This window comes from Entelurus aequoreus, linkage group LG14, assembly GCF_033978785.1.
Source record: "Entelurus aequoreus isolate RoL-2023_Sb linkage group LG14, RoL_Eaeq_v1.1, whole genome shotgun sequence".
NCBI classification, from domain to species: Eukaryota; Metazoa; Chordata; class Actinopteri; order Syngnathiformes; family Syngnathidae; genus Entelurus; species Entelurus aequoreus.
Genome location: NC_084744.1, coordinates 45,010,682 through 45,029,630, shown reverse-complemented (window position 1 = coordinate 45,029,630; position 18,949 = coordinate 45,010,682). Strand labels below are relative to the sequence as shown.

General features: G+C 39.9%; 1 long non-coding RNA gene across 1 annotated transcript in view; it reads right to left on the bottom strand.

The window, feature by feature from the left end:
• Positions 1 to 9,060: 9,060 nt before the first annotated feature.
• The window catches only part of LOC133664938 (uncharacterized), a 172,291-nt gene continuing 162,402 nt past the window's right edge, over positions 9,061 to 18,949 (bottom strand). Inside the window, exon 5 of the long non-coding RNA XR_009828656.1 lies at positions 9,061 to 9,211. This is a non-coding gene — a long non-coding RNA (uncharacterized LOC133664938). The remainder of the gene's footprint in view (positions 9,212 to 18,949) is intronic.

Here is an 18,949-nt window from a genome sequence, read left to right as displayed (position 1 = left end):
TATATATATATATATATGTATATATATATATATATATATATATATATATGTATATACAGTATACGTATACGTATATATATATATATATATATATATATATATATATATATATATATATATATATATATTGGACAAGCGGTAGAAAATGGATGCATATATATATTTAAAATAGGGCAGTCAAAAATAAAAATTTTACTCATGGGACTAATCACAAAAACGTATTACATTAATCATATATATATGTAAATCATTTTGAGTGTACTTACTCCTCTATGTTAACCGCTAATGGTTACCTAAAATGTGGCACAGGTGCAATATGGTGAGTGATCAGGTCAATGCATACGTCAATGCAAAGATGAGTGACGAGACTGGAAATTTCACTCCAAAATACACCCGGACTGGACTTTAGATTAAACCGTTTTTAAGAAATAAATGACGTGCAATTAAGTAAAACGTTTTTCACAAAATGTTACTGTATGACATTCTGACAATAAAATTTAAATTGCATCTAAATATTGGGGTCGTTTTTCAATAATGTAAATTATGCAAGCGAGTAGTCATCTGTGATTAATTATGATTACTCCAATTCAAAAGTTTGATAATTTTTAATTTTTTTTTATTGTATTTTTAATTTTCCTGAGGGAACTCTCCTGAAGGAATCAATAAAGTACTATCTATCTATCGATCTATCTATCTGTTTAACAGCACTAATTTGAAAACAATAGGGATGTAATGATAACTGGCATTAATGATCACCTGCAGTAAAATTCCAGAAAACGTATTCAAATGTTAATTGTCGCAAAACCGTGATTCTTGTAGATCCACCCACGGCGTTTGTTTACATGTTGACGCCGGTGAGCTACGGTGTGTAGTGAAGCATGTTTAGCTATTCCTCGTCCTCCAGTGATTATGATACTTGTAAGAAACTTACTTTATTTGTCACCATGGAGGCGAGGATTAGTGATTGAGAAGTAGCTAAAACACTGCCATTTCTTACAGCACCTCTTCCTGTGGGTGTTTCAGTGTTATAACTTCACCTTTATCTTTAGTTCTTAAGCCAAAATGCGTCTGTTCTCCCTTTTCTGTCTACACACTGTGTCTGCTTGTAAGTACTCTGTGTGTGTGTGCTGTCGAACATGCTCCTCTGCTCGTAAACCAGCAATGTCATGACATGACAACGACGGGGGGCAGGAAGGAACCGGTACTTTCTAGAGGCGGTATAGTACCGAATATGATTAATTAATATCGTGGTACTATACTAACACCGGTATACCGTACAACCCTAATTGACACACGCACGTATCTGTCTGTGCAACACCATCCCCTCCTTTCTCACAGCCATGTGTGTAACGGTGTGAGTGTGCACGCAGATATCAGACATGCTAAATAAAGACGAAAATCAGCGCTCGCAGAACAGTTTGAACCCTGATAAATCACACTGCACATGGTGGTCCCAGGTTCGAAACCTGCTTCCACCATCCTAGTCACTGCCGTCGTGTCCTTGGGCAAGACACTGTACCCACCTGCTCCCAGTGCCACCCACACTGGTTTAAATGTAACTTAGATATTGGGTTTCACTATGTAAAAGCGCTTTGAGTCACTAGAAAAAAGCGCTATATAAATTTAATTCACTTCACTTCACGTGCTGAATAATTATATTTGCATTTTCTCCTCCCAGTATTGTGGACGTTCACATAATCAGGGTATATTATGCGTATTCATGAAGACGCACACGCTAAATTAGGGGTGTCAAACTCATTTTAGATGGGGGGGGGCCACGTGGAGAAAAATCTCCTCCCAAAGTGGGCCGGACTGGTAAAATCACAGCACGATAACTTAAAAATAAAGACAAGTTCAGATTGTTTTCTTTGTTTAAAAATAGAACAAAAATGTACAAATTATAATGATGTTGGGATTTTATTATCTTTATTTGTCGTTATTTATACTGAATCAATGATGTGATAATGTTCATCACTCAACACATTGGTGTTAATTTTCAATCAATCAAATCAATCAAGATAAAAAAAAATTATATGAAAATCAAATTATAGGATGTTATTTATGTAGTTTGCTCATTTTCCTCGACTGGTGCACTAACATCATGTGGTTTATTTTTATTTACATGTGTAGCATCATCCAGGCACGATAACTTAAAAATAAAGACAACTTCAGATTGTTTTCTTTGTTTAAAAATAGAACAAAAATGTACAAATCATAATGTTGTTGGGTTTTTATTATCTTTATTTGTCGTTATTTATACTGAATCAATGATGTGATAATATTCATCACTCAACTCATCGGTGTTAATTTCCAATCAATCAAATCAATCAAGATTAAAAAATAATAATATCACAATCAAATTATAGGATGTTATTTATGTAGTTTGCTAATTTTCCTCGACTGGTGCACTAATATCATGAGGTTTATTTTATTTTTTTACATATGTAGCATCATCCCCGCACGATAACTTAAACATAAAGACAACTTCACTTTGTTTTCTTTGTTTAACAATAGAACAAAAATGTACAAATCATAATCAAGTTGGGTTTTTATTATCTTTATTTGCCGTTATTTATACTGAATTAAATATGTGATAAAGTTAATCAGTCAACTCATTGGTGTTAATGTCCAATCAATCAAATCAATCAGGATAAAAATAATAATATGAAAATCAAATTACAGGATGTTATTTATATAGTTTGATCATTTTCCTCAACTGGTGCACTAACATCATGTGGTTTATTTTTCTTTACATATGTAGCATCATATGTAATAACTTCAAAATAAAGACAACTTCAGATTGTTTTCTTTGTTTAAAAACAGAACAAAAATTTTACAAATCATAATGATGTTGGGTTTGTATTATCTTTATTTGTCGTTATTTATACTGAATCAATGATGTGATAATGTTCATCAGTCAACTCATTGTTGTTAATTTCCAATCAATCAAATCAATCAATCATCACAATCAAATTACAGGATGTTATTTAAGTAGTTTGCTCATTTTCCTCGACTGGTGCACTAACATCATGTGTTTTATTTACATGTAGCATCATCTACAAAGATACAAATAATTGCTATTGCGACATCTAGTGGACACATTTAGAACAGCGGTTTATTTCGTTCAAAAATTTCTTAGCAAACTTATCCCGCAAGCCAGATAAAACCTGTTCACAGGCTTGTATAGGGGCGGTATAGCTCGGTTGGTAGAGTGGCCATGCCAGCAACTTGAAGGTTCAAGGTTCAATCCCCGCTTCCGCCATCCTAGTCACTGCCGTTGTGTCCTTGGGCAAGACACTTTACCCACCTGCTCCCAGTGCCACCCACACTGGTTTAAATGTAACTTAGATATTGGGTTTCACCATTTACAATGCAAAAACTTAAATCTAAGTAAGATTAAATATCTCAAATATGGGTGATATTTGCTTATTTTCTGTCTGATAAGATAATTATTTTCACTAAGCAGATTGTTTTACTTGTTTTAAGGGTTTTGGTCCTAAATGACCTCAGTAAGATATTACAGCTTGTTGCTGAGATTTGATGACCTATATTGAGTAAAACATGCTTGAAACTAGAATATCCACTGATGCAAAGCTGTGTCATCAACACTCACAAGTATAACACTACTTTACTTTTTAAGTAATAAATAATTTCTTACTTCAAGCATGAAAAAAAAATCATGATGCCGAGCGCATATCATTATGTCAAGATAATGGCACTAGCATTTACTTATTTAAGAATATTTTTCAACATATTGAGCAAAAAGGTCTCTTTTTTTTTCTACCAAGAAAAGTGCACTTGTTATTAGTGAGAATATACTTCTTATTTTAAGGTATTTTTGGGTTCATCGAGGTTAGCTAATTTTACTTGTTTTGGAAAGTCTTGACAAGCCGAATTTTCTTGTTCTTTTGGCAGATAATTTTGCTTAGTTCAAATAAAATACCCCTCATTTTTGTATTTTTTTTCCGTGTTTTTGAACACTGACTTTTTGCAGTGTAAAAGCGCTTTGAGTCACTAGAGAAAAGCGCTATATAAATATAATTCACTTCACTGTTTCGGCCCACGGGACGTACGTTTCGTCACCCCCGCGCTAAATGGATTCCACTACTTATTTTTGCTCACTAAGGAGACGCAATCCTCTGCACAAAAGTTAAGTTAATTAAGGTAAAACTCCAACACGTGTATAATCCGGAGGAAATCATTGGTGTTTGACTTGCACGCGCATAAGCAGCATTAAAGTGACATAAATGCTAATGTGGAAAAGAGAGAGTAATGGCCTCCTGCCAGCTCAGCATCCTTTGCTTTTTTTTTGATCATCACTTTCTCACCAATGTAACTCTGATTATGAGCGCCACAGAGGCTCCATTTACCCCACCTGTCTGCAAAGGGACGTTCTTTTGTGTTGCTATAAAAAACAAAAAAAACAATGTGAAGTGATAGTTCAGGAGCCAGGTGACGGCAGGGAATTAAGAACATTTTTTTTTGGTTTTTTCCCCTCCACGCATGCACGAGGCGCTGGTGTGTGGCTGGCGTAATTGCCAGGGAGCAGGTCTTAATTTAAACCGAGGGTAATTATCATGCAGAGCATACCCACCCAGAATGTTTGCATAACTATCACAAGCGTTTTCATAAATGATGCTTTAATTAGTCTTAATTAGAATTTGTTTAAGTCAGCAGGGAATGCAGGGCCCGTGAAATGATGTATGTAATAAGCATCAGGGCCCCGTTCTGTTCCCCCCCCCTCCCCTTACTCGGGGAATGGAGCTGACAAAAATCACATCACATTAAATTGATTCAGTCAGAATTAAAATTCTTATGGTATTAATTAAATGGGGGAAGATCTCATTAGCAGGCTGCGCGGCGAGGGAGTGAGCCTCTCTGCCGGCAGATGTGACGGCGCCAGGGCTGCCGTACATGCTCGCCATTAGGGCCTCCAGACAGGGAGGGAGTGAGGGAGGGGAGCAAGGGGGGAGGAGAATGGATGACCCCGGGAGTGACAAGAGAAGGGGAGACGGCAGAGCAAATAAAGAACGTGTCTGCTGGAGGGTGAATACGTGCGAATAAGAAAAAAGGTACGCTATATTGCCAAAAGTATTTGGCCACCCATCCAAATGATGAGAATCAGGTGTCCTAATCACTTGGCCCGGCCACAGGTGTATAAAATCAAGCACTTAGACATGGAGACTGTTTCTACAAACATGTGTGAAAGAATGGGCCGCTCTCAGTGATTTCCAGCGTGGAACTGTCATAGAATGCCACCTGTGCAACAAATCCAGTCGTGCAATTTCCTCGCTAAATATTCCAAAGTCAACTTTATTATAGGAAAAAGTGAAGAGTTTGGGAACGACAGCAACTCAGCCGCCAAGTGGTAGGCCACGTAAACTGACAGAGAGGGGTCAGCGGATGCTGGAGCGCATAGTGCAAAGACTTTCTGCACAGTCAGTTGCTACAGAGCTCCAAATTGCATGTGACCTTCCAATTAGCCCACGTACAGTACGCAGAGAGCTTCATGGAATGGGTTTCCACGGCCGAGCAGCTGCGACTAAGCCACACATCACCCAAGTCCAATGCAAAGCGTGGGATGCAGTGGTGTAAAGCACGTCACCACTGGACTCTAGAGCAGTGGAGACGCCTTCTCTGGACTGATGAATCACGCTTTTCCATCTGGCAATCTGATGGACCAGTCTGGGTTTGGAGGTTGCCAGGAGAACGCTACATTATCGGACCGCATTGTGCCGAGTGTGAAATTTGGTGGAGGAGGAATTATGGTGTGGGGTTGTTTTTCAGGAGTTGGGCTTGGCCCCTTAGTTCCGGGGAAAGGAACTTTGACTGCTCCAGGATACCAAAACATTTTGGACAATTCCATATTCCCAACCTTGTGGGAACAGTTTGGAGCGGGCCCCTTCCTCTTCCAACATGACTGTGCACCAGTGCACAAAGCAAGGTCCATAAACACATGGATGACAGAGTCTGGTGTGGATGAACTTGACTGGCTTGCACAGAGTCCTGACCTGAACCTGATAGAACACGTTTGGGATGAATTAGAATGGAGAATGAGAGCCAGGCCTTCTCGACCAACATCAGTGTGTGACCTCACCAATGCGCTTTTGGAAGAATGGTCAAAAATTCCTATAAACACACTCCGCAACCTTGTGGACAGCCTTCCCAGAAGACTTGAAGCTGTAATAGCTGCAAAAGGTGGACCGACATCATATTGAACCCTATGGGTTAGGAATGGGATGGCACTTGAAGTTCATATGTGACTCAGTGCAGGCGGCCAAATACTTTTGGCAATATAGTGCAGTGCGGGTCTCCGGCTAGAAGAGGAGGAGGGTGAGGGTAAAGATGGCAGCACATTAATGGCCTGCAGGCTCCTCACCATCCATAGCTTTATTTAGCTTCACTTGGTCTATTTGGCTAGAATTCACTATGAAGGGAGCTAATGACTTGACCAGATACCCTGTTATCAGCGCTGAAGAGACACCCTCTCCCCGTGTGACTCCTTATACCGCTACACCCGTCTAATGGAGGATGGCTACCCAAAGGGCATTACACCGGAGCACTGACCCTCCCCCCTCCGAGCAGTCAATCACAAATGCAAGTGCCCTGAATGACAAGCAGGATCAAAAAACTGATGAAAACTTACAGCAAACAAAAAATTGGGATGTACCCATCGATCTGGCCCCTCGTCTTTTATCTGCCGCATTTCAAGAAAAGTACAAGATCTTCATTGCCGATTAATGCCAATTGATTGATTGAAACTTGTATTAGTAGATTGCACAGTGAAGTACATATTCCGTACAATTGACCACTAAATGGTAACACCCCAATAAGTGTTTCAACTTGTTTAAGTCGGGGTCCACTTAAATTGATTCATGATACAGATATATACTATCAAATATATACTATCATCATAATACAGTCATCACACAAGATAATCATCAGGGTATATACATTGAATTATTTACATTATTTACAATCCGGGGTGTGGGATATGGAGGGGGGGGGGGGGTTGTAGGTTTGGTTGGTATCAACACTTCAGTCATCAACAATCAGCATCAACAATTGCATCATCAGAGAAATGGACATTGGAACAGTGTGGGACTGACTTGGTAGGATATGTACAGCAAGTAGTGGACATAGATAGAGAGATCAGAAAGTATAAGAAAAAGTGTCTACATTTTATTATTTACATTTGATTATTTACAATCCGAAGAGGTATTATGTGGAAGGGAGGGTGTTAGTTTAGGGTTGTAGTTGCCTGGAGGTGTTCTTTTAGTGCAGTTTTGAAGGAGGATAGAGATGCCCTTTCTTTTACACCAGTTGGGAGTGCATTCCACATTGATGTGGCATAGAAGGAGAATGAGTTAAGACCTTTGTTTGTTGGAATCTGGATTTAATGTGGTTAGTGGAGCTCCCCCTGGTGTTGTGGTTATGGCGGTCATTTACGTTAAGGAAGTAGTTTGACATGTACTTCGATATCAGGGAGGTGTAGCGGATTTTATAGACTAGGCTCAGTGCAAGTTGTTTAACTCTGTCCTCCACCCTGAGCCAGCCCACTTTGGAGAAGTGGGTAGGAGTGAGGTGTGATCTGGGGTGGAGGTCTAGAAGTAATCTGACTAGCTTGTTTTGGGATGTTTGGAGTCTAGATTTGAGGGATTTGGAGGTGCTAGGGTACCAGGAGGTGCATGCGTAATCGAAAAAGGGTTGAATGAGAGTTCCCGCTAGAATCTTCATGGTGCTTTTGTTGACCAGAGAGGAGATTCTGTAGAGAAATCTTGTTCGTTGGTTGACCTTTTTGATTACCTTGGTTGCCATTTTGCCAATTAGTGTTGTCCTGATACCAATATTTTGGTACCAGTACCAAAATAATTTTGATACTTTTCGGTACTTTTTTAAATAAAGGGTACCACAAAAAATTGCATTATTGGCTTTATTTTAACAAAAAAATCTTAGGGTACATTAAACATATGTTTCTTATTGCAATTTAGTCCTTAAATAAAATAGTGAACATACTAGACAACTTGTCTTTTAGTAGTAAGTAAGCAAACAAAGGCTCCTAATTAGTCTGCTGACATATGCAGTAACATATTGTGTCATGTATCATTCTATTATTTTGTCAACATTATTAAGGACAAGTGGTAGAAAGTTAATTATTAATCTTTATTATTATCTGCTTACTTTCTCTTTACACATGTTCTATCTACACTTCTGTCAAAATGTAATAATCACTTATTCTTCTGTTGTTTGATACTTTACATTAGTTTTGGATGATACCACAAATTTGGGTATCAATCCGATACCAAGTCGCTACAGGATCATACATTGGTCATATTCAAAGTCCTCATGTGTCCAGGGACATATTTCCTGAGTTTCAAAACATAATATACATTTAAAGAAAACGAAAGAAGATGTTGTGATGCCAAAAAATATCGACGTAGTTATAGTAGTATCGACTAGATACGCTCCTGTACTTGGTATCATTACAGTCAGGTGTAGATCCACCAATGGCATTTGTTTACATTGTGACGCGGGTGAGCTACGGTGTGTAGTGAAGCATGTTTAGCTATTCCTCGTCCTGTACTTGTAAGAAACGTACTTTATTTGTCGCCATGGAGGCGAGGATTAGTGATTTAAAAGTAGATAAAACACTGCCGACTGGGGCAGGATGTTAGCCGCTAGCTATTTAGCCATGTCTTAAAGCACCTCTTCCTGAGGGCGTTTCAGTGTTATAACTTCACCTTTATCTTTAGTTTTTAAGCCAAAATGCGTCCGTTCTCCCTTTTCTGTCTACACACTGTGTCTGCTTGTAAGTACTCTGTGTGTGTGCACTGCCGAACATGCTCCTCTGCTCGTAAACCAGCAATGACACGAGGAGGGAGGGGGTGGTGGACCGGTACTTTTCAGAGGCGGTAATGATTCATTAGTATTGCGGTACTACACTAATACCGGTATACCGTACAACCCTACTTGATACAGAAAAGTCCAATTTCTTGAGAGACTGAGGCCTGGACTCAAAAAAAAAAAAAAAAATCCAATTCACAAGAGTTAACGGTGGAGAGAAATATTTTCATTGAGTGTGTGTCTCTTGACTTAGCTTCCCATCCCTCAGGTAGTGTGTGGCATCATCAGGTCAGCAGATAGTAGAGATGTTAAACAATAGACGCATTGTTGAACCCCGCAGCAGCTGTCAGCTTCAGTGAACTGCAACCTTGAGAGGACAGAAGAATATAAAAAGGAGAAGGGGATAAAAAAAAAATCACTTCCAGATCACACATTTATTGAACACGGGGGATATTTTTAAGCTCTCTTTGAGCACCATCTATTGCTGCAGGTGGGACATGCAATTTTTTTTTTTTTTAAACATGGGTGTTAAATAAAAATTGCATGTTTTGGATTAAATAATTCACCGCTGCGGTCGGAATTTAAAACAGAAATCTTTCATTATCAAAAAAAAAAATGCCTGTATAAAGCCTCTGTATGAGGCAGGCATTGTAAACACGGGAAACACAGCCCGCTATGGAATCCAATGAAAATGATAATGCAGGAAACAATGGCCTCCGGCGATGTTACACGGCGTCACTTTCCCCGCATTCGGAGTGAGCATGACCGCGAGTAGGCCCTGCATAAATATTTGGGGTAAATACACAGTATATCATTTTTCTTCACACTTGAATTGCATTATGATTTCCATGCAGACTCAGGTGAACCGGGGTCAGGGGACTAAATTAAGTGGCTCCTGGAAGCAGCTGCAATGGCTCCTCTCTTTAACCATGCTTGGCTGGTTAAGCTATCAAAAGCAGCTTGTACATGCATCATAAAAAAAACACCAGCGCGCGCGTTTAAAACGGTATTAAAATGCTGTTGACCCTTAAAATTAGAAAAGGAAACGTTCAACTCTTTGCATGACAATTATTCCACGTCCATCAAAAGGCACAGTAGAGCGAGGGCCTACGAGCGAATGCCCCCCCTTTGGAAATTTATTGACAGGAGGTTCATTTATGACAATGGGGCGTGATGACATCACGCCATAAAAGATCTCCGCCGGGTCAAATGGCGTAAGCTCCACAAGCTTGAGTCTTTTGTGTTTGCTATGCATGAATATATAAGTGGTAGAGTGGGTCAGTGGCTGACATCGCCTTCCTGTGATGTATTATGACATCCGCGGCTACACGCTTTACTTTTTTTTTTTTTGGTCTCGTGCTCGGCCTGTGGCGCCTCAATCATGATGTTTTTGACACTGAGGAGGGATAACATAAAACAGCTAACATACACTATATTGCCAAAAGTATTTGGCCACCTGCCTTGACTCACATATGAACTTGAAGGTCCATCCAAAATGTTTTGGTATCCTGGAGCATTCAAAGTTCCTTTCACTGGAACTAAGGGGCCAAGCCCAACTCCTGAAAAACAACCCCACACCATAATTCCTCCTCCAACGAATTTCACACTCGGCACAATGCAGTCCGAAATGTAGCGTTCCCCTGGCAACCTCCAAACCCAGACTGGTCCATCAGATTGCCAGATGGAAAAGCGTGATTCATCAGTCCAGAGAAGGCGTCTCCACTGCTCTAGAGTCCAGTGGCGACGTGCTTTACACCACTGCATCCCATGCTTTGCATTGGACTTGGTGATGTATGGCTTAGATGCAGCTGCTCGGCCATGGAAACCCATTTCATGAAGCTCTCTGCGTACTGTACGTGGGCTAATTGGAAGGTCACGTGAAGTTTGGAGCTCTGTAGCAACAGACTGGGCAAAAAGTCTTTGCACTATGCACTTCAGCATCCGCTGACCCTCTATGTGTGCTTACGTGGCCTACCACTTGGTGGCTGACTTGCTGTTGTTCCAAAACTCTTCACTTTTCTTACAATAAAGTTGACTTTGGAATATCTAGGAGCGAGGAAATCTCACGACTGGATTTGTTGCACAGGTGGCATCCTATTACAGTTCCACGCTGGAAATCACTGAGAGCGGCCCATTCTTTCACAAATGTTTGCAGAAACAGTCTCCATGCCTAAGTGCTTGATTTTATACACCGGGCCAAGTGATTAGGACACATGATTCTCATCATTTGGATGGGTGGCCAAATACGTTTGGCAATATAGTGTAGTTATGAAAGAAATAACATTTCATTATAGTGGGGCGAGCCCCCCGCTAATACTTCCGGTATTAGCGTCTTCTTTATTCTTAAATGATACACAAGCCTCCAGCACCACTTGAGTTAATCAACAGGCTTACCCAGGAAACATACATAACCCTTCTGTTTGCCGCTAATGAGGATATAAAAAAATAAGTACTGTAGTACTGTAAGCACTTATTATTACGATTTCAATTTAGGGGGGTGTGCGAATATTTTTTGTGTCTTAGGCTATGTCTACACCAGGGGTCACCAACGCGGTGCCCGCGGGCACCAGGTCGCCCGTAAGGACCAGATGAGTCGCCCGCGGGCCTGTTCTAAAAAAATAAAAAATAAAAAAAAAATAAAAAAAAAATTTTTTTTTTTTTTTTTTTTTTTTTTTTAAATTAAATCTACATAGAAAAAACACAAGATACACTTTCAATCAGTGCATCAACCCAAACAACCTCCCCCATGCACACTCATCCACACCCACTCACACAAAAGGGGTTATTTCTTTCTGCTACCAATATTCTGGTTCCCACAACATAGACAACACATCTGCAAGGGACACAGTCCCTGAAGCACACATGATTGTATAGGCTGCTGGTCCACTAACATTTTCATTAATTACTATTTTTTATGTAATTATTTTTATATTGTTTTACTTTCTTTTTTAGCCAAGAAAATGTTTTTTATTTATTAATCTTATTTTATTTTATTTTTAAAAAAAGGGCCTTATCTTCAACAGACCAGGTTGTCAATGAAATTAGATTTGTTTAAAGGGTTTTTAAAACCAGGTCCAGTCCAGATAATGTCCAAGTCGGACTCAGCAACACACACCTTCATTCATGTACATAGAAAAAAATTAGGGAACACAACAGATTGCATATAATTTATAAACAAGATTACATTTTAAAACTAAGCATTTATGTACAGTCCAAATTATGTCCAGGTCACTCAAATTAGGGAACACAACAACAGATATCATATAATCTATAAACATAATTATACTTTCAAAATAAGCCTTTGAGGACTTCTCATCTTTTTTTTAATGTTTTTTGGCATCATTATCGTTTTCAACCATGTAACTTTTTAAAGTTAGAAAATACTGAATAAATGTTTTAAAGAAAGTAATACTAAGTGAATATCTGTTTTTGGCCTTAAAAATAAACATTTTACCGAGTACTATAATTAAATTGACTAAATCATGATTGTCAATTAACTCTCCTAAAATAACAGAAACCACATTAAGCTTCATATACAAACCAATCCTTAAACACATGTTTTCAACTTCCACCCAAAACAAAGACACAATATGACAATACCAAAACAAATGCAGGGTGGATTCAGGCTCCCCTCAACAAAATCGGCAATCATCTGACTCTGTCATATTCCATAATTTTAACATTTTCCCTGTGGGTAAGAAGTTATAAATAATTTTAATTTGAAAATAACGATTTTGCACATCGATAGTGGTTTTATAGATTAGTTTGAATATGGCATCCCATGGCAACGGGCAGTCAAAAAAGTCCTCCCATTTTCCATTTGTGTTGTATGAGGCAGCCTTCAAAGATTTCTTTATTAAATAAAAATTATATATTTTTCTATTTATTTTAGTTCCTTTTTGCCAACTAGAATTTCTTATTAGAGGTTTACAAACTAATAATTTAGTAGTTCCATAATTAATTATTTGTTTCCATCTTTTCCCAATTACTCTAGTTAGTTGATAAAATTAAAAGCCTGAGCAAGCATCACCATACATAGCTCTAAATTAATCATACTTCATAATTTTACCATTCTCATTGATAATATCATTGACAAAAATGATTCCTCTTTCAAACATATTTTTCCAAAAGAAAGGCTTTCCATCTATTACAATATTAGAGTTCATCCATATTAACTGCTGCAAAATATTGTCTCTTTTTTCTGGCACATAACATTGAAAACACCACTATGAGTGGATTGTTTCCTTTATGAACCCCGCCATGTTTCCCAGCAGACTCTCTGGGAGGGGATCACTTGTAAAAAAGGATACAATTTCTTTTGATACAGTACATGTTTTTTGTCCAACAGGACATTTGTGTACCACTCAATGTTTAAATACATCTTTGGAACAATTGATGCTTTTAAAGACAGACACATAGCTTCAAGGTTGAGAAGTTTCAGGCCCCCATATTCATACTCTTTGTACAAAACCTTTCTTTTAATCTTTTCTGGTTTGCCGTTCCAGACAAAATCGAAGACCCTCCGCTCATAAATCTTAAAAAAGTTTTGTGATGGAGCTGGTAATGACAAAAAAAAATAAATAAATTGAGGAATAATTAACGAGTTGGCAATAGACATTTTACCATACAAGGTTAGGGATTTCCCTTTCCATAATTGCATAATTTTGTCCAGCTTTCTTAGTCGATTATCATAATTTACTGAGCCTAGATCTTCCAGATTTTCTGGGACAACAACACCAAGTATGTTAACTGGTCCATCTGTCCACAAAACAGGCACTTTGCAGTCCATTCGAAAGGACGTTCCCTTTAAATTTCCGATCCTTAACATTTTACATTTATCATAATTAAGCTTAAGGCCAGATTGCTGTGAAAATATGTCCAAAAGATTAAGAAGGTTCCGCAAACAATGAGGAAAAATCTTATCTTTGTGAATCAGCCTTTTCTGACATGAACTTCATCAAGAAAAAACACAGAACACGCCTCACTGATGCACATCTGCAAGACTCACTCAGAGTTGCAGTGTCAAGTTACACACCAGAGTACAACACACTAGTTAACAGCATGCAATGCCAGGCTTCCCACTAACCGACAAAGAAACAGATAACAGATTTGGTGTCCAGTTCAAAGTGTGACATGATTTAAAAATTTGAGAGTTTACTTTTGTATTTTACATGAGTTATTATTTGTACAAACATGGTGCAAAGTAATTCATGATTTGTTAAAAAATGTTAGTGGCTAGCTAGTTAAAATGGGATATTGTGATTTCACAAGACTGTCTTAGAAGTGATCATTTGAAAATGTTCAATTTGAAAAATGTGCACTTAGAGAAAATATAAAAATAAAGTGTTGCATATTGATATTTATCTGTTTCTATATATATTTATTGTGAGAAATCATTAAGATGATCAGTGTTTCCACAAAGATAAATATCATTAATTATTAATAATAACAGAGTTAAAGGTAAATTGAGCAAATTGGCTACTTCTGGCAATTTATTTAAGTGTGTATCTAACTGGTAGCCCTTCGCATTAATCAGTACCCAAGAAGTAGCCCTTGGTTTCAAAAAGGTTGGTGACCCCTGGTCTACACTAAGCTGGATAACCCCTTAAACGAATCATTATTTAGCCTGAGCCCCGTTTCGGCCACACTAATTCATCTTTTAAGGTACCCCTTCTCGGGTAATTTTTTACACGGGTAAGTGCGCCGTGTATTTCTTGACTCTCCGGCTCTTAGCTTTGTATGGACTCATTGATCGTTTACAAACTGAGTTCGGAGAGGAAGCGACGCCAAAAAGACCACGCTCCACAAAGGAAGTGACGTCAGAAAGAACGCGCCACAACCAGCTTCATAATAAAGCGGTTTCGTAACTCGGAGCTAACCACTGGAAATATGGAGGTGAGTCATCCAGACATGCCGTGTTTCTCCTTCTTCTACATGTACAGACGCTTGTGGAAATCGCACATGAATACCTTAAGAGAAGAAAACGCGCGATTACAGCTATTTGATACAACACTTCTCAGACGGCAAGAGAACTTTCCAATGTCCAGGTCAGCTGTGATTCTACTTGCCGAAAAACTTTGTCCATTTGTCGAAGGAGAGACAACGAGAATGCGGGCTCCTGTGGATGTGATAATAAAAGGTAGCGTGTGCTTTGTATTACCTGGCCGTCGAGGGAAGACTAATTATGGATTACGGCGAATGCATTTGGACTGGCAAAGCAGACTGTATCAGTTATTGTCCGCCATGTATGTCACGGACTCAACGTCTAGGTCCAGAGTATATAAAGTCACCAAAAAGGAATGGACAATGAAGGTGAAGGCAAAAGAGTGAGGAGTGTCCTGACCAGATATCTAGATCCCTAGATTGATTGATGTAAAATGTTCTTCATCACATTGTTTACTTTCACACGTCCATTAAAGATTTGATTAATTTATGATGTCTTAGGTGTGATTCACTACAATAGGGCCGCACAGCACACTGGATTCCAGTTAATTGAAATACCACAACACTGGATATTGTTCAGATAAGTTACATTTAAGAACTTGCACACAAAGCAACACTGGAGGTGACTATGACGTGTGCATTTTCCGTGCATGCCTACTAGGTCGCGTTGCGCCGGCGGATGGAGGGGGGCAGGGGTCTTAAATGACCATTGTGTGTGTGTGGACAAGGATAAGGTTAGGTGGGATTTACCCTGGATAACCTTAGCCGGCTTGGTGTAGAAGGGGCCTTAGTGGGGGCGGGACAGAAAACAACTGAGACCCTCTGACCAACACATGGAGTACACAGACTTTGATCTTGTACCTGAGTTATTAAAGGTATATCATGTGTTACATTCAAGTCTTTGTATTTACACAGAAATTCCCAACGTCTAAAGGACACAGCTGTCACGAATATGGATGAGCATTTTTTTGGTTCCGAAGAGGTTCCTGTATAAAGCTAACATTACACGGCTTTATCATTTTGTAAAAATGTGTTCAGTGGTGGGACTTTATTTTTTCACATAAGTGTAAATGGTATTTGTGGCACCCCCTATCGGTTGTGCTAACACATGCTTGCATACATGACATACAGATATCCTCGAAAGCGGGCCTTTTCAACTGGCGGCCCACGGGCCACATCCGGCCCGCCAAAGCTTTTCCTTTGGCCTGCCGAACATCACCCAAATAGGCTTGATGAAACCATTCAAAGGTTTGCTCATGTATGCAGTACTCCCGCCGACCCACAGGGGGGGAACAGCAAGGCACGTATGTCAATCAATCAATCAATCAATGTTTATTTATATAGCCCTAAATCACAAGTGTCTCAAAGGGCTGCACAAGCCAGAACGATATCCTCGGCTCAGATCCCACATAAGGGCAAGGAAAAACTCAACCCAATGGGACAATGAGAAACCTTGGAGGGGACCGCAGATGTGGTGACACCCCTGGGTTTACAGGATCAAGCATAATATTGTGAGAGTCCAGTCCATAGTGGATCTAACATAATAGTGAGAGTCCAGTCCATAGTGGATCTAACATAATAGTGAGAGTCCAGTCCATAGTGGATCTAACATAATAGTGAGAGTCCAGTCCATAGTGGGGGCCAGAAGGATGTCACACTGAAGCAGCAGTGTGGTGAGCAGAAGCAGACGACTCATTCAAACCAAAAATGTCATTATCGACCCTGAAAACAATATATAAATAAATCGCAAAAATCTGACTTTTTACAGCGACTGGACATAGGGGGCATGGCCGGACCTGTGGGAGACCGGGTAAGTGATTGGCTGGTTCTCGGTGGACAGTGGGTTCCGGGGATGGATCGCTGCCCAGCCGGCCTGTGCATTAATTTGTATGTTTATATGTGTGTGTATGTATATGTATGAATATATGTATGTAGGTATGTAAATGTGTATGTATGCATGTGTGTGTAAATGTGTGTATGTGTATACACATACAGTATATATAAATATACAGTATATATGCTTATGTGTGTGTATGTGTCGCCATCTCAGGTTACTGTGGTCGGGCTGCATGTCTGGGGCCCCTGGGTTCCACCATCCACCCCTTCCAGATGCCCGTCTTGGTTGGGGCCTGCTGGGTCTATCGTGGCTGCTCAGTGCACTGCATGGTATGCTGCGGTGTTGCAAGGCGGCCAGCTGCTGGGTTAGTGACATTGTGTGTCAGCGTGTCTGTGATCTTTTTTTTCTTTTCCTCCTCTTCCTCTTCCCTCAGGGGGCAGATCTGCCGAGGCAGTTGCTGGATGTTCCATCTCCACCGTTGGGGTCCCTGCAGGTGGGGTGGGTGGTTCCCGTGGCCCCTGCGGCGGCCAACTTGGGTGTGATCTCCTGGGGGAGGTTGGGCTTGTGGGGTCCCAGTCGCTGGTGGGCGTTATCAGAACCCTACAACACAGAGCTAATAATGTTCCTACTGGCCCACAGGCCAAAGAGAAAGACCACAGGCATTCGAGGGAAGCCCTCAAAACGTATGGTTACCCCAGCTGGTCGTTTTTGAAAAGTGCATCCATTTCCAGAAATAACAAGAACAGAGTCGATGAGGAGGCAAACGGTAACAGACGCAAAGATATTGTCGTTACATATGTATCAGGTCTATCTGAGAAACTCAGAATAATTTTTAACCAACACAACACTTCAAACCAGGCAACACCCTGAGACAGAGACTAATGCATCCTAAAGACCGGACACCCTACACCCACAAAAACAATCTGGTGTATGCTATCCAGTGTAAGGATGAATGTTCTGATTCATATGTTGGGGAAACAAAACAAACCACTAAGCCGACGCATGGCACAGCACAGGCCAAGACTCATCTGTCTACCAGCACTCCTTTGAGAACAAAGGTGTACAGATTCTGGTAGGGAGGAAAGGTGGTACGAAAAAGGAGAGAGGGAAGCCATCTATGTCAAGGTTGTAAAACCATCCCTGAACAGAGGACGTGGTCTGCGACACCACCTATCTCCCACATACAACTCTGTCCTTTCAACCATTCCTAAAAGACTATGCAATTTCGCCTCGAACAAATTACAGGAGTTAGAAACATTCTGGTCACAGAAGGTGATCAGTTTGCCATTTGTGCCATTTGTTTACAACTGAATAGAATGCTAACGTGGGGGATTCCGACTATTTTGACTGGTAGTAGTCGATCCACGGTTCTTCCACACAAATACCTCAATGCTAACGAGGGGAATTCACACTTCAACGATTGTCATTGGCTTTGACAATTAGAATTGCTCGTTTGCATCAAAACAGTTGTTTTTTCTCACTACGATAGAGTGAAACCAAACTTGCCCTGGCACACCCTCCTGGTTTTTGGAGTATAAATATTTGGGGTTTTGAGCACGAACTGAAGAAGACTACTCGGATGAGCGGCGAAACGTCTTCTAAGACCAAACAAGAATGCCCTGAGAAGAGGCATTAACGTAGTTCCCTATTCAGAAACAACATACCCCAATCTAAACGTTTATAAACAGACTACAGTCCGAGCAACTAAAATATTAAATTGTGCAAGTTGAAACTACAAGTTGTGCTCTCTGAAAACAGAGTGATAATTCTATACTCAGGGGAAAAGAGGCTGAGGTGTTTTCATGGTGCGTTCAAGGACCGCTGAACAGAGTAAGAGACAATGCCAGGCAAAAATAATGATTACAATAGATTTTATTTGTTATGCACTTTTAATTTAAATCAATCTTAAAGTGCTACAGTACAAACCAATATTTAAAACAATAATGGCTTAAAGGCCTACTGAAACCCACTACTACCGACCACGCAGTCTGATAGTTTATATATCAATGATGAAATCTTAACATTGCAACACATGCCAATACGGGCGGGTTAGATTAGTAAAGTGCAATTTTAAATTTCCCGCGAAATATCCTGCTGAAAACGTCTCGGTATGATGACGTTTGCGCGTGACGTCACGGATTGTAGCGGACATTTTGGGACAGCATTGTGGACAGCTATTAAGTCATCTGTTTTCATCACAAAATTCCACAGTATTCTGGACATCTGTGTTGGTGAATCTTTTGCAATTTGTTTAATGAACAATGGAGATAGCAAAGAAGAAAGCTGTAGGTGGTAAGCGGTGTATTAGCGGCCAGCTGCAGCAAC